General features: G+C 36.6%; 1 protein-coding gene and 2 non-coding genes across 3 annotated transcripts in view; all 3 read left to right on the forward strand.

Moving 5' to 3' along the window:
- Window positions 1–13,821, forward strand: part of LOC125229307 (monocarboxylate transporter 10-like) — a 276,054-nt gene that overhangs the window by 119,747 nt on the left and 142,486 nt on the right. The window lies entirely within an intron of this gene.
- Window positions 6,456–6,527, forward strand: Trnag-ucc. The gene has a single exon. It is a non-coding gene; the product is annotated as a tRNA-Gly (tRNA).
- Trnae-uuc lies at window positions 7,454–7,525 on the forward strand. The gene has a single exon. It is a non-coding gene; the product is annotated as a tRNA-Glu (tRNA).

The following is a 13,821-nucleotide window of genomic DNA, read 5'->3' on the forward strand; positions in this document are numbered from 1 at the left end:
CTGGTAAAATGCTCTTTCATTTGATATGTAACACAATATAGTTTTGATAACTTTGATTTTTAATTTTCAATTTTACCCCCCAAAAGTGACCCCTGTGATTAAATTTCATTTAATTAAATTACATGTCCGTCTTTGGGCCACAGGTTTACATACGTGTGCCAAATTTCAAGTAAATCGGTCAAGCAGTTTCGGAGAAATCGGCTGTGACAGAGGGACAGACAGACACGCGAGTGATCCTATAAGGGTTCCGTTTTTCCTCTTTGAGGTACGGAACCCTAAAAAGTAGGTATTATCCATTATAGATAAGCTATTAGGCTTATTGGATAACTTTGTAGACTAGTCTTAATCTCTATTTTTGGTGCCGACTATACAAGTATACATTTCACCATAACAAAAGAAAAACAGTTTATTTGTTATCCGCCAACAACATTAAATTGTAACTCATACCATTATTAATCACTCAGAGATAACACGCGAACTCTGGATATCGTCTTTCGCGGTTTACGCACTCTTAGGTCCTATTTACACGGCACACGAACCCCCAAGCGATTTGAGTTACATTGCGGACTGTTGAGGATACATACAATCGGTACACTAATCAAATGCCGCAATGAATTGAAACTCGCATGCGAGTTCACGTATCGTGTATTTGTACACGGGCCCTTAGTCACATAAACGGGCGCCGAATATAAATTTGTAGGTTGGTAATCTGAATCCGTTTGTTTATGCAACATTTTTCTGGTACGGAAGGTTTGTTAACAAGTACTGATTGTGACCTTAACCTTCATTTAAATTTCCTACTTTTCACAGATGTATCAATAATGTCTAATTTTGGAACGTTAGCTTGAGATGATATTCTTGAACTCGACCTTCCAAACCTAATTTTAGGTCGGCATGTAACAAATGGTTACCGACAAAATGATATTTTACTTATCAAAGTTGTCATCAAAATGAATCATCCACAACATGCTGTGAAACGTGCCCTCACTGTCTTAAAATCCGGAAATGAATGTTTCAGTACTGAAATCAGACTGAAATGAAATGGATGTTATCTACCGAACATCAAGTTTCTTTCATTCATCACTAGGTATCTCTAATATTAACGTATATGTATGTATCGCTATTGTCAATCGTTTTTGTTGTCTTTGATCGTATTTTGTTTGCCTTTGTCACTTTTCGGCACATTCGATATAATTATGTCACCATCATTTTTGAGCATGTAAAATTGTATGATCAATGACGACAAAGACTACCGACAAAAGTTGACGACGAATGAAGAATTCGCCACGAAAGCGGAATGGGACAAGCGAACTAAAAACGAATGGGTCGATCAAAGACTGTCCAAAAATTAAACTAAAATATTTGAGCACTTTGACATAGAAAACTTCAAATTCTATCCTCCACCAGCGTTATCGAAAAGAGATCTATCATTTACAAAATGAGCTGTCAAGTGTGTTAATCATTTTTCACGTAACATACGTACGTGATGAGATTCCCTAAAACATACAGATATAGCAAAGCTAGTTCCGTCGTCTAGATTAGGATAAGACCACAGACTACCGGAGACTAATGTCGGTTTCTGTCTCGGCTACATTAATCAAATGACAGCTAGGATTACTTAGGACTGTATTGTATAATGAAGACGCACATGAGTCTCACTCGGTATAATTATCTGTTGAGAAGGAAAGGAACTAAATCAGACAGATTTTTCAAACATTTTACCTTAAACGCTAGGTTAATCTATTATGTTTGTTATTAAATATAATTTTCAATACAGATGGTGTTTTTTTTTTTACGCACTAGTGCGAGAAGTAATTCATTATATGCCAGGTCGAAATTTGGAGGTCCATCTGTACTGAAAAACGTCGTACGATAACGTGCAAAATTAGTTTCTAAAAACTCGTAACTCGTGTCGATTTAAAAACTCCCTTCGGTCGTGTTTTAATTTATCGCCACTCGTTTTTCGAACTTCCTTTTTGAAATTCACGCACTTTATCGTAATGTACTATTTCAGTACAGATGGTGCTTAATAATGTTGCTAGTACGAGAAGTTGGTTCATTATATGCCAATCGAAACTTCGGAGGGCCATCTGTAAACTGAAAAAGTTTTCTTATTGCATTAAGCATGAGATAAGGTACATAAAACATACTAGTAAAAGATATAAAAAAATGGCTCGTGTCGATTTAAAACACTTACAAGAAACAATCCTATGTTAAAATAAACCAAACTAATTGTATTTACGGTATATAAAATTGACTCATTGAGTCGTTGTTTAAAAGTAAAATTTATCTTATTTCACTAGTTTCATAATGGGGGATCCATTTTGGAGAACTGTATCCATAATGTACTATTATATGACTATTGACTACACACTAGTGAGTGGCAGGCGAGCGTTTTAAGGCATCATAATTCTATCATGTTAGTTTGTGTTGCAATGAGTGTACGAAAAAACTAATTTTTGCTTAAAATAATCAATGGTAGGTTGCTGTGCATTCTGTGCAAGTGTCTACTTTTCAAAATGGCCAACATTTTATTTACTGATTTTAAAAAATTATAAAAAATGTAGATTTCTTGTTCTATACAAATTAAAATATCTGGCTACTGAATTTGAAGCAAAATGTCTTGTAATTTTTATACACCTTACAATAAAGTTCATATTAAGTGCTGCAGCTGTTTTGAGCTGTATTAACACGGAAAACCAATTTTGCAATCGCATTTATCTATACAAATTATACTTAACTGTAAAGTAAATAAGGACGTGTCGAGACGCATAAAGAATATGTAACTATGCTTACATTTACACAGACAGCTGTCGGTGATTAAGATCTATTCACTAATCTATTCCAAGTTTATCTTGTAATGTAATTTGGAGACATTTCATAACAAACCGTGTGACAGTTACAAATGCCTGTAAAATCTCGGAATATTGGGGTGAATTGGGTGTTCACGTGATTTTTGAATTATAACTGAACTGCGACACGAATTTTCTTTTCGCACATGTATCGTACCACGTTTTTCAGTAGACAGATGGCCCTCCGAAATTTCGACCTGTCAAGAAATGTACCACTTCTAGCACACACAAAAGCACCATCTGGGGGCCGAATTTTGAGTCTCGCGCGTTCGAATTCAGATAATTGTTACTGAAAGTAATAAGCAAGTCACCGTTTTCAACCGGTATTTTAGTGACAAAATCCCGTATGCGTTATTCAAAAATCGCCCATAATTAATTCATTAAATGCTATTAGGTACATTTTTTTTTTCAAAATTTTATCGCACTGCAAACAGACAACCTGTAATTTCAATGGCAACTAGTACAGTCACCGGCAAAAATAAGGGATAATTTTTGTACCTTGTATGATATTTCAAACAAGATGTTAATGTGACAAGGTACACAAATCATCACTTATTTATGCCGGTGACTGTACCTACCCATGCAAGTTGCGGTTGGGCCGGTTGGGTTGCATCCCGTCTATATCGTATCGTCCTTCAACTTTAATGCGAAATGAACTGTTAACAACAGCCTACGGTATTTCTAGCCCAATATAGGTACAACTTACAAACGTACTTCCATCTTAAAGGTATGGTCGTACTTGTTTTGCAAATTGTCCATGGCCTACCTACCTACTAAATTAAAGAGAATAAGGCCGGCAACAGACAGACTTAAATATCAGAATCTAAAAAAATCATAATGTTATAAAATTAGGTCAACTGCTTGCCCTACACATTCTTAAAATTCAGATTATTCGCATTCTGTCAGATCAATCTGAAAAAAATCATAATCCTAAAAAACCGGCCAAGAGCGTGTCGGGCCACGCTCAGTGTAGGGTTCCGTAGTTTTTCGTATATTTCTCAAAAATTACTGAACCTATCAAGTTCAAAACAATTTTCCTAGAAAGTCTTTATGAAGTTCTACTTTTGTGATTTTTTTCATATTTTTTAAACATATGGTTCAAAAGTTAGAGGGAGGGGACGCACTTTTTTTACCTTTAGGAGCGATTATTTCCGAAAATATTAATATTATCAAAAAACGATCTTAATAAACCCTTATTCATTTTTAAATACCTATCCAACAATATATCACATGTTGGGGTTGGAATGAAAAAAAAAATATCAGCCCCCACTTTACATGTAAGGGGGGTACCCTAATAAAACATTTTTTTCATTTTTTATTTTTGCACTTTGTTGGCGTGATTGATATACATATTGGTACCAAATTTCAGCATTCTAGTGCTAACGGTTACTGAGATTATCCGCGGACGGACGGACGGACGGACGGACGGACGGACGGACGGACGGACGGACAGACAGACAGACAGACATGGCGAAACTATAAGGGTTCCTAGTTGACTACAGAACCCTAAAAAAGATGAAATTAATACAATTTAAATATATGTTATTGAACCATAGAATGCCGTTCGCTAGTTTGCAGGTGGTACAGCGACATCTAACGAAAAATGTGGACATCAAAAAATACTTATACATTTTACGAAAACAAGTCATTGCCCAGTTTGCGGGGGTAACAGTGACATCTAGCGAACGACAGCGAACAACTCTATCGTTGAGTTTCCTAAACATATCCTAAGTACATTGGGTTTCTCAACAATAAATAAATAAATAAAATTTACTTTTTCTTTTGACTGAAAACACCGTGTTGATAACCTCTCTCTCCCTCCCTTTCTTCCCTTGGCTTCTGGCTGGCTTCCTAAACTTTGACGAGCCATAACATAATATTAAAAATGTAGGGGCTAAGTTTTGATTCCCATAGAAAAATTGAATTACGCGCCATTTCCAGTGCCAAGTTTCGATTGATCGTCATAGTTGACAGACGTCAAAAATACAACGTTACCTCTTTAGTTTTCTAACAGATGGCGTTAGTTATACAAAATAGTAAACGATGTTTTCTTACTCCTTAGAGTCCTAACAGATGGCGTTAGTAGTACAATATTGAACACAAAACTGAGATTTGATTTTTTTTTAATGACAATAAAATAATTAAATTACTATGTTTAAGCACAACTTCATAGGCGTGATAGTTTTTTCAAAAAATGTACCACAAGGTTCGGAACTTTGTCGACTATAGGAGGGCTTCGCTACCGCTCGCCCTGATAAGTAGGATACTGAAATCTTCTTTCTTCGTTGAGCCATCACAGCTAACTTTAACTTACAAACGGTCTTAAGCACCTACACTTCTGAAGGCGCTTAAGTCATTTTTGCTAATAAAAAAAAACCACAACGTTCTATGAACATTGGTCAAGTGCGAGTCGGTTTTCGACTTTTCCATACAAAGAACTCATGAGCGCCTGAACGACTATGATGGCAAAGTTAACGTTTCGAACTTTCAAGACTTTACGTATATATCTCGGAAACGATAAGAGATAGAGCAAAATGGACTTCAGATTTGGGCTTTCTGTGGCACAAATTCTATGTTTGCGTCAACAGACACCTTTTTTTGGACCGATTTGAATAAAATTTTGCTCAGTCAATTTATAAACGGTCTTAAGCGCCTCCTTTTTAGTAGGAACTTAAGTCATTTTGTACAAATGAAAAAAAATTGAACAAGTTCTAAAAAGAAAAAGACAGAAATGAATTTCTTTATACCTGTCCAACGCGCTTACACAATTTTAAGACGTTTAGTAACTACTTGCAGCGGCAGTGAGTGAAATTCGTAATCTGAGTTTTTTCTCTTAAGTCCGACTTACGCTTGACTGTAGATTTCTAATAGGTTTTCCTGTAATCTACATGGAGAGGGCTATCTCGTGTATTTTTTTGAAAATTTTACGCTAAGTAGTTTCGGAGATAAGGGGGGGAATGGTCATTTTTTGCTTATTTTCTTAAATTACTTCTAAATTACCAAAACAAAAAATATAAAAAAATATATTTCAGATGCTGATAAAATGCTCTTTCATTTGATATGTAACACAATATAGTTTTAATAACTTTGATTTTTAATTTTTAATTTTACCCCCCAAAAGTGACCCCTGTGATTAAATTTCATTTAATTAAATTACATGTCCGTCTTTGGGCCACAGGTTTACATACGTGTGCCAAATTTCAAGTAAATCGGTCCAGTAGTTTCGGAGAAATCGGCTGTGACAGAGGGACAGACAGACACGCGAGTGATCCTATAAGGGTTCCGTTTTTCCTCTTTGAGGTACGGAACCCTAAAAATAAGACGGTGTGTGGGCAGTTGCGAAATTGTATGGAAATCCGTGCACTCGATCTGATTTCATAAGATTATGATTGTTTAGATTATGAAATTTAAGACTGTCTGTTGCTGGCCTAAGTGCCATAATATACTCGTAGTTTATATTGATAGCCACGAGTTACTTTTAGTAACGATAAGCATTAAAATGTGATAGGAACAAAATTTTCCCAAGTAAACAGTGCAACTACAACTGTGTAAATAAACCCCAAAATACCGGAGTAAATTAAATTTTTGGTTTCTCGAAAACATGCGTTGGTGGTGTAATGGTCAGCATAGTTGCCTTCCAAGCAGTTGATCCGAGTTCGATTCTCGGCCAACGCATATTTTTTGCTAAATATACATAATTATAAGTTTTGTGATGAGATGTGATATTAAATAGGTATAAATAAATTTCAGGACTGACCATTGAACTCGGTAGGCATTTAGATCTCCCTTTTTAGGGTTCCGTTCCGTAGTCAACTAGAAACCCTTATAGTTTCGCCATGTCTGTCTGTCCGTCCGTCCGTCCGCGGATAAACTCAGTAACCGTCAGCACTAGAAAGCTGAAATTTGGTACCAATGTGTATATTAATCACGCCGACAAAGTGATAAAATAAAAAGTGGAAAAAAATGTTTTGTTAAGGTACCCCCCTACATGTAAAGTGGGGACTGATTTTTTTTTTCCATTCCAACCCCGACGTGTGATATATTGTTGGATAGGTATTTAAAAATGAATAAGGGTTTACTAAGATTGTTTTTTGATAATATTAATATTTTCGGAAATAATCGTTCCTAAAGGAAAAAAAAGGACCCTCTAACTTTTGAACCATATGTTTAAAAAATATGAAAAAAATCACAAAAGTAGAACTTTATAAAGACTTTCTAGGAAAATTATTTTGAATTTGGTAGGTTCAGTAGTTTTTGAGAAAAATACGGAAAACTACGGAACCCTACACTAAGCGTGGCCCGACACGCTCTTGGCCGGTTTTTTTGTCGTTGAAGTCAACAAACAAGGCATATAATTATGTATCATATTATTGAACGGCTCCCATTTCACAATCATGTTATTGATGGGATAATTACTCATTCAGAATATGATAATAACAGTAACATTTCCACCACTGTCATTACACATACCATGTCAAATTGTCTTAATCCGTAAACTACAAGATATGAAAAATCTCACAAAGGTGCATTTTCGAGTGATTATTGAAAACACTTGTGCAAATAGGCAACAAGTGCATTTTATTTTACGCAGGTTCCAACATGCGTTGGTGGTGTAATGGTCAGCATAGTTGCCTTTCAAGCAGTTGATCCGAGTTCGATTCTCGGCCAACGCATGATTTTTACTAAATGTTTTTTTTTTCTACTGCTACTGTTAGTTTTTCATACAACATAACCTACTTTATTTTCCAAAATAAGTAAATTTAATGTTTTTACTACTAAGATTCCCAAAGCGTCCCAAACCTAATTTTTCCACTTTGTTACCATTTTTCAAACACTGTGTACACTTGTACAGCGGTTACAAAGTGGAAAGTATGCAAAATAATAGAAAATTTTGGGTCGAAAGGGCTAGTGATTCTGAGTAGGAAAAACATAAAATTTACCTACCATAGAAAAATATTTTATGTTATTGTTCTCGCGATAAATGCCCTTTTACTAGTTTCCGACGCGATGTATTGTCGCCAAAATAGGATTAAATTATTTCACTTACGAGTAAGGTCCCCGTTTGCAACTTTGCATTAACTTGAAAGACAATCGATAATAGTAATTTTTTAGTTTAAACTGTTACAAATTGTCTTCAGTAAGGTAAGGTGGGGCAAGATTGGAGGGTTTTTCTTGTCGCCAATAGAGCTTCACTATACGGAACATATTTCATTTTACCCCTCAAAAAAAACCTTTAATCTTCGCCCACATTACCTTACATTTGTAAGACATGAGACATGAGTCCATGACTGATATTTTTCTATTATTTTTTCAGCTATTAGCTGTTTTTTTGTTTTCCATTAAATTCGACCACGACGTTAGGTTCATTATCAGTGACTGACGGCACATGTCACATTAGGAATTGGTAAAGGTTGTCATACACGTATACAGTATTTTTTTTAATAACTCGATAACCGTAAGAGTTAAGATGCTAGTTTCTTAGAGAAATTAATTGTATTTGATCTAAAGAAGCTTCCCTTAAAGTTAAGGGAATTCAATAAAAACACGGTGTATACAATGTATTAGTAGGTAGGTAACATTCAATTTTTACTACACTCTCTATAAGACTCTGCAAACTTTCAAACACGAACGCTTCAACTCGGAACTTTGTGGTATAAAATAACGAAGCGAAGACTCGAAGAGGCAATCGACGGTGAGAAACCGAGATTGCATCAACCCTGATTTTAAACAAACTAATAATAGGGAAAGTTGGGGAATAAAGATTATGTGTTTCCAAGTCCTTCATTGTACTGAGTTTACACAATATTAGTCGAATATCCAGTACTTAACTTTACCCCCCTGTTTAAATTATTGCAAAAAGTAAAAAGTTGGATACACTAATTTACATCACATACCCCACAAAATGTCGATGCAGTGTTGGTTCTTTATGATCATATCGACACCAGAATTTGGCAGTCAAAACATTATAATTATAGTACATTACGATACAAGTACGTTAAAAACGAATTTCCTTTTCGCACGTGTATCGTACGACGTTTTTCAGTACAGATGCCCTCCGTAGTTTCGACCTGACATAATGAAATTAATGAATCACTTCTAAAACTAGTGCGTAAAAAAACACCATCTGTACTGAAATAGTACATTACGATACAAGTGCGTAGGAAGTTCGAAACGAGTGGCGATAAATTAAAACACGACCGAAGGGAGTGTTTTAAATCGACACCAGTTACGAATTTCCTTTTCGCACGTGTATCGTACGACGTTTTTCAGTACAGATGAGCTCCAAAGTTTCGACCTGACATAATAAATTAATGAATCACTTCTAAAACTAGTGCGTAAAAAAACACCATCTGTACTGAAATAGTACATTACGATACAAGTGCGTAGGAAGTTCGAAACGAGTGGCGATAAATTAAAACACGACCGAAGGGAGTGTTTTAAATCGACACCAGTTACGAATTTCCTTTTTGCACGTATATCGTACGACGTTTTTCAGTACAGATGAGCCTCCGAAGTTTCTACCTGGCATATAATGAACCACTTCTCGAACTAGTGCGTAAAAAAACGACCATCTGTACTGAAAAATATATTACATAATAATATAGCATTTTAAATTCCTCTTCGCTAACAAGCTGGTTTAATGAGATATTTCATCATCATCATCATTTCAGCTATTGATCGCCCACTGCTGAGCATAGGCCTCCCTTCGTTATTTACAGTTCCGGTAAAAGACAAATGATAACTTTTATCCCAAAGACCATTTCTTATTAGTGCGAAAGGGATTGTAGGTAAAGTTTTCTAATTGGAATCAATTATCACTGAACTGTTCTAAAGTACATTATAAATATGCACTACATTTTTTACTTATTTAAAAACGATATCAAATTGTTCAGAACCTGAACTTAGTAGACAGTTATTAACATCAGATGCCGTTGGAAGCTGAAAATGACACCGACAAACTACACTCGTGTAAACCGAGCTGGCGGGACTACTGTTCTAGTTCAATTACGTCCTGGTATTGACATGGCTTTAGAGAAAAACTGTAATTGCATTAGAGACACAAGTTGCTATAACAAAGATAATTATTATCTATAGACACGATAGCTGGAAAATACTTACTGGAAAATTACAGAACATAAAGTTTTGAGTATTATTTGCTGTATATTGTACCGTCTCTCTTACATCATATTTCTTTCCCATCACGGAACAATGGTATTCCGTACCTTTGGGAGGCGTGCGCGGGGCCGAAGCCAACACGTAGAGGCCCTTTCGACACTTTAATGAAATGTAAAACCGAGCGGATGTTGCCCTTGCCCGTATCATGGGACACACGTAGATAACACCCGCCAGGGTTGTATCAGGACTATTTGAGAGTTAATGGAATCTAAAATGAACTGGTCTATTTTGATGAAAGTGATGGACTAAATACTGGGCTATGGATAAAAAAGTCGGACGCCTGCCTAATAAAACGGTATCCAATTTTATTTCCGGCAGACGGTGACTCGTCCCACAAGATGGGCCCCCACAAAAAGCGACATCCAGGATGGCTCAAGGGCAACACCGGTGTGAGAACTCAAGGGTGTCGAGAGGTGTACACCGCTTTCTGCCCAGTGGCTGTGAAGCCACTGCACCAACTCGCGTCTTATTATTACATCATATTATTATTATGTCCTTCACATCACGTGAAACCAACTAACGACGAAACGATGGGACCTTGGTGTCAGGAAGCACTAACTTTATTTAAAAAATTAAAAAAAAATCCTTGACACCACCAGAGATTCTAGGGCTGGTTCATTCCTTGAACAAAAAATAGGCATTGCCATCCAGTGGGGGCTTGTGGCCAGGATACGTAGCCGAATGGCACAAACGCTCACGAAACGAAACGTTCGTAGACATCTATCTCTATCGCTCTTGCGTATTGGCGCGACAGAGCCAGACTACCTTTCGCGGCGTTTCGTTTTCATTTCGCGTCATAGAAATGCCATTCGACTACGGCACGCATTATGGACATGGATCATGGACACCCTTCCACAGAGATCGGATTTGAGAGATTTTGAAAGTTTATGTGACGTGAACATTGCAATTTGTGTCGTAAATTTTATACAAGATGTTACGCGTAAGTATTTGGTAAAGGAAAACATCGTGAAGAAACCGGACTAATTCCAATAAGGTCTAGTTTACCCTTCGGGTTGGAAAGTCAGATGGCAGTCGCTTTCGTTAAAAATTGTGCCTACGCCAAATCTTGGGATTAGTTGTCAAAGCGGACCCCAGGCTCCCATGAGCCGTGGCAAATGCCGTGATAACGCAAGGAGGATGATGATGTTACGAGTAATTATTTGATACTGTTCAGGGGCTAATGCTTTTAATTACTTCACATCGTAAAATAATCTAATTTGATGTGTAATCAATAAATGACATCATGGTCATAATGCAATTATCTTAATGTTTCTACTCACAAGTCTAAAAATAGCAGTAAATTCCTTAAATTTGTTTTAGACATTTTGCACTGAAAATAAACCTTTTAAGTTATGTTATGAGCATAGTTCAGTGGTGCCGTAGCCGAACGGCATTTCTGCGACGTGAAACGAAAACGAAACGCCGCGGCTCTGTCGCAAGAGCGATAGAGATAGATATCTACGAGCGTTTCGTTTCGTGAGCGTTTGGTGAGCGTTTGTGCCAATCGGCTACGTACCCTGATAAGAATAAGACCCGTTTTATTTGCGTGTAGTAAACATTCTGAAATTATGAACACTTAACAACCTGCTCGATAAAATCCTAATGTTTCGGCAAAACAGACTTGTAGATAAAAAACCGGCCAAGAGCGTGTCGGGCCACGCTCAGTGTAGGGTTCCGTAGTTTTCCGTATTTTTCTCAAAAACTACTGAACCAATCAAGTTCAAAACAATTTTCCTAGAAAGTATGTATAAAGTTCTACTTTTGTAATTTTTTTCATATTTTTTAAACATATGGTTCAAAAGTTAGAGGGGGGGGGACGCACTTTTTTTTCCTTTAGGAGCGATTATTTCCGAAAATATTAATATTATCAAAAAACGATCTTAGTAAACCCTTATTCATTTTTAAATACCTATCCAACAATATATCACACGTTGGGGTTGGAATAAAAAAAAAATTCAGCCCCACTTTACATGTAGGGGGGGTACCCTAATGAAACATTTTTTTCCATTTTTTATTTTTGCACTTTGTTGGCGTGATTGATGTACATATTGGTACCAAATTTCAGCTGTCTAGTGCTAACAGTTACTGAGATTATCCGCGGACGGACGGACGGACGGACGGACGGACAGACAGACATGGCGAAACTATAAGGGTTCCTAGTTGACTACGGAACCCTAAAAACATAAAGTTGATATCGTAAGTACTTGTCTGTGTAGGTACGTAGCAGCTCATATACAGAGTGGGGCCTGTAACAAAGGCGAATAATTGAACTGTAGGCTATTCTCCTTATACTGATCAACATTTGTTCAGTGACTTATAAAAATTATGAAGTCTTTAAATTTATAATTTTTCATACAAAATAAATATTAGCTTCAATGTACGTCATTATTGTTGTCATTGACGTTGTCTGTCACACTTTAGACTTAACAGAATTCGCAATACATTACCTCTTAGAAAAAAATTTCAAGGGTGATAAAAATCTAAATACAAGTTATTTTTAAAAGTCGCCGAACAAATGTTGATCAGTATAAGGAGAATAGCCTAGAGTTCAATTATTCGCCTTTGTTACAGGCCCCACTCTGTAGAATTTCTCTTCTTCTTTGTCGTATCCTCGTGGCTGAGGGACGTGACGAATATGGACACTCTTCACCAGTTGTCTCCACGTCGATCCTGGTCCCGGTGCATGCTGGCCTGCAATGTGGTCTTTGTCACAGACGTTATTCTGTCTGCCCAACGTATATAGAATTTAGATGAGCACCTAAACGTCTAATATTTGGAGCAGCCATCTTCATCAACAGGGCCCGAACTTTTGTGCGTATGACGAAAAGTCGGTCTAAAAAGGGTCCTCAATTCTGTCAATGGTCAATTTTGGCTTTTTGTCAATACAGGCGTGAGTCAAAAAAGCCAAGGACATCTACATACTCGTATGTTGAAAAAGTCTAGATTAAAGAGTTTTCAAGTAAATTAGTTTAATTGGAAAGATCCGTAGTATCCGGATCCGTAGTCTAATAGGCATTTTCATGAAATACTTAGACTTAGCCCCCTATTTAAAAAAAGTGAGTGCATTTTTGGTTATACATATTTTAATTATTTAAAATTACAAAAGGGGCTTATTATAAAGGGGTTTTTAACACTGACCTCCGACATTTCAAGGCCGCCATTGTCCCGTTTGTAATTTTAAATAGGTACGAGTATTACCTATGTGTAAGTTCATGAAAGTTTTATTCAGTGTTATAGGTACATATTATTATGTGTAAAATCGACGTATTTTACGTTCTGCGTGGAGTTTGCTGCATTTATAATATTAATTTTAACCTTATGCTCATTTTAGAAGGCGGCCATTGAGTATCACTGCGATAACATCTAAATGGGCACTGGCTACTGGGCAGGGGCACCACAGCCTCGAAATATGACACGATTTCAATCTCCACGTTATTTGACCAACGCCTGTCTGTCTCGGGCTACGAATTATCACGTTTAATATGACTTTAATACAAGTCATATTGCTCACGTTTAGAAAAAAACTTTTTATTCAAATCATAATCGTATATAAACACGGCAGCATCTTGCCTAAAATCTCTACACAATATTCTACAATTAGGTACTTACTCGTAGTTAAAAAATTTGGAACCTATAATTTCTTATACACCTAATCCCACTGCGAATCGGCCTCCGGTTTTGCACGAAGACAATTCTTTTCGCTTTGTCCAACTGCAGGCCTAGCACATGATGGCCGCGGGAGTATGTCGCCGCGAGATAGACTACCCGTCCTTATGTCATTAATACAATTAGA

This window comes from Leguminivora glycinivorella, chromosome 9, assembly GCF_023078275.1.
Source record: "Leguminivora glycinivorella isolate SPB_JAAS2020 chromosome 9, LegGlyc_1.1, whole genome shotgun sequence".
NCBI lineage: Eukaryota > Metazoa > Arthropoda > Insecta > Lepidoptera > Tortricidae > Leguminivora > Leguminivora glycinivorella.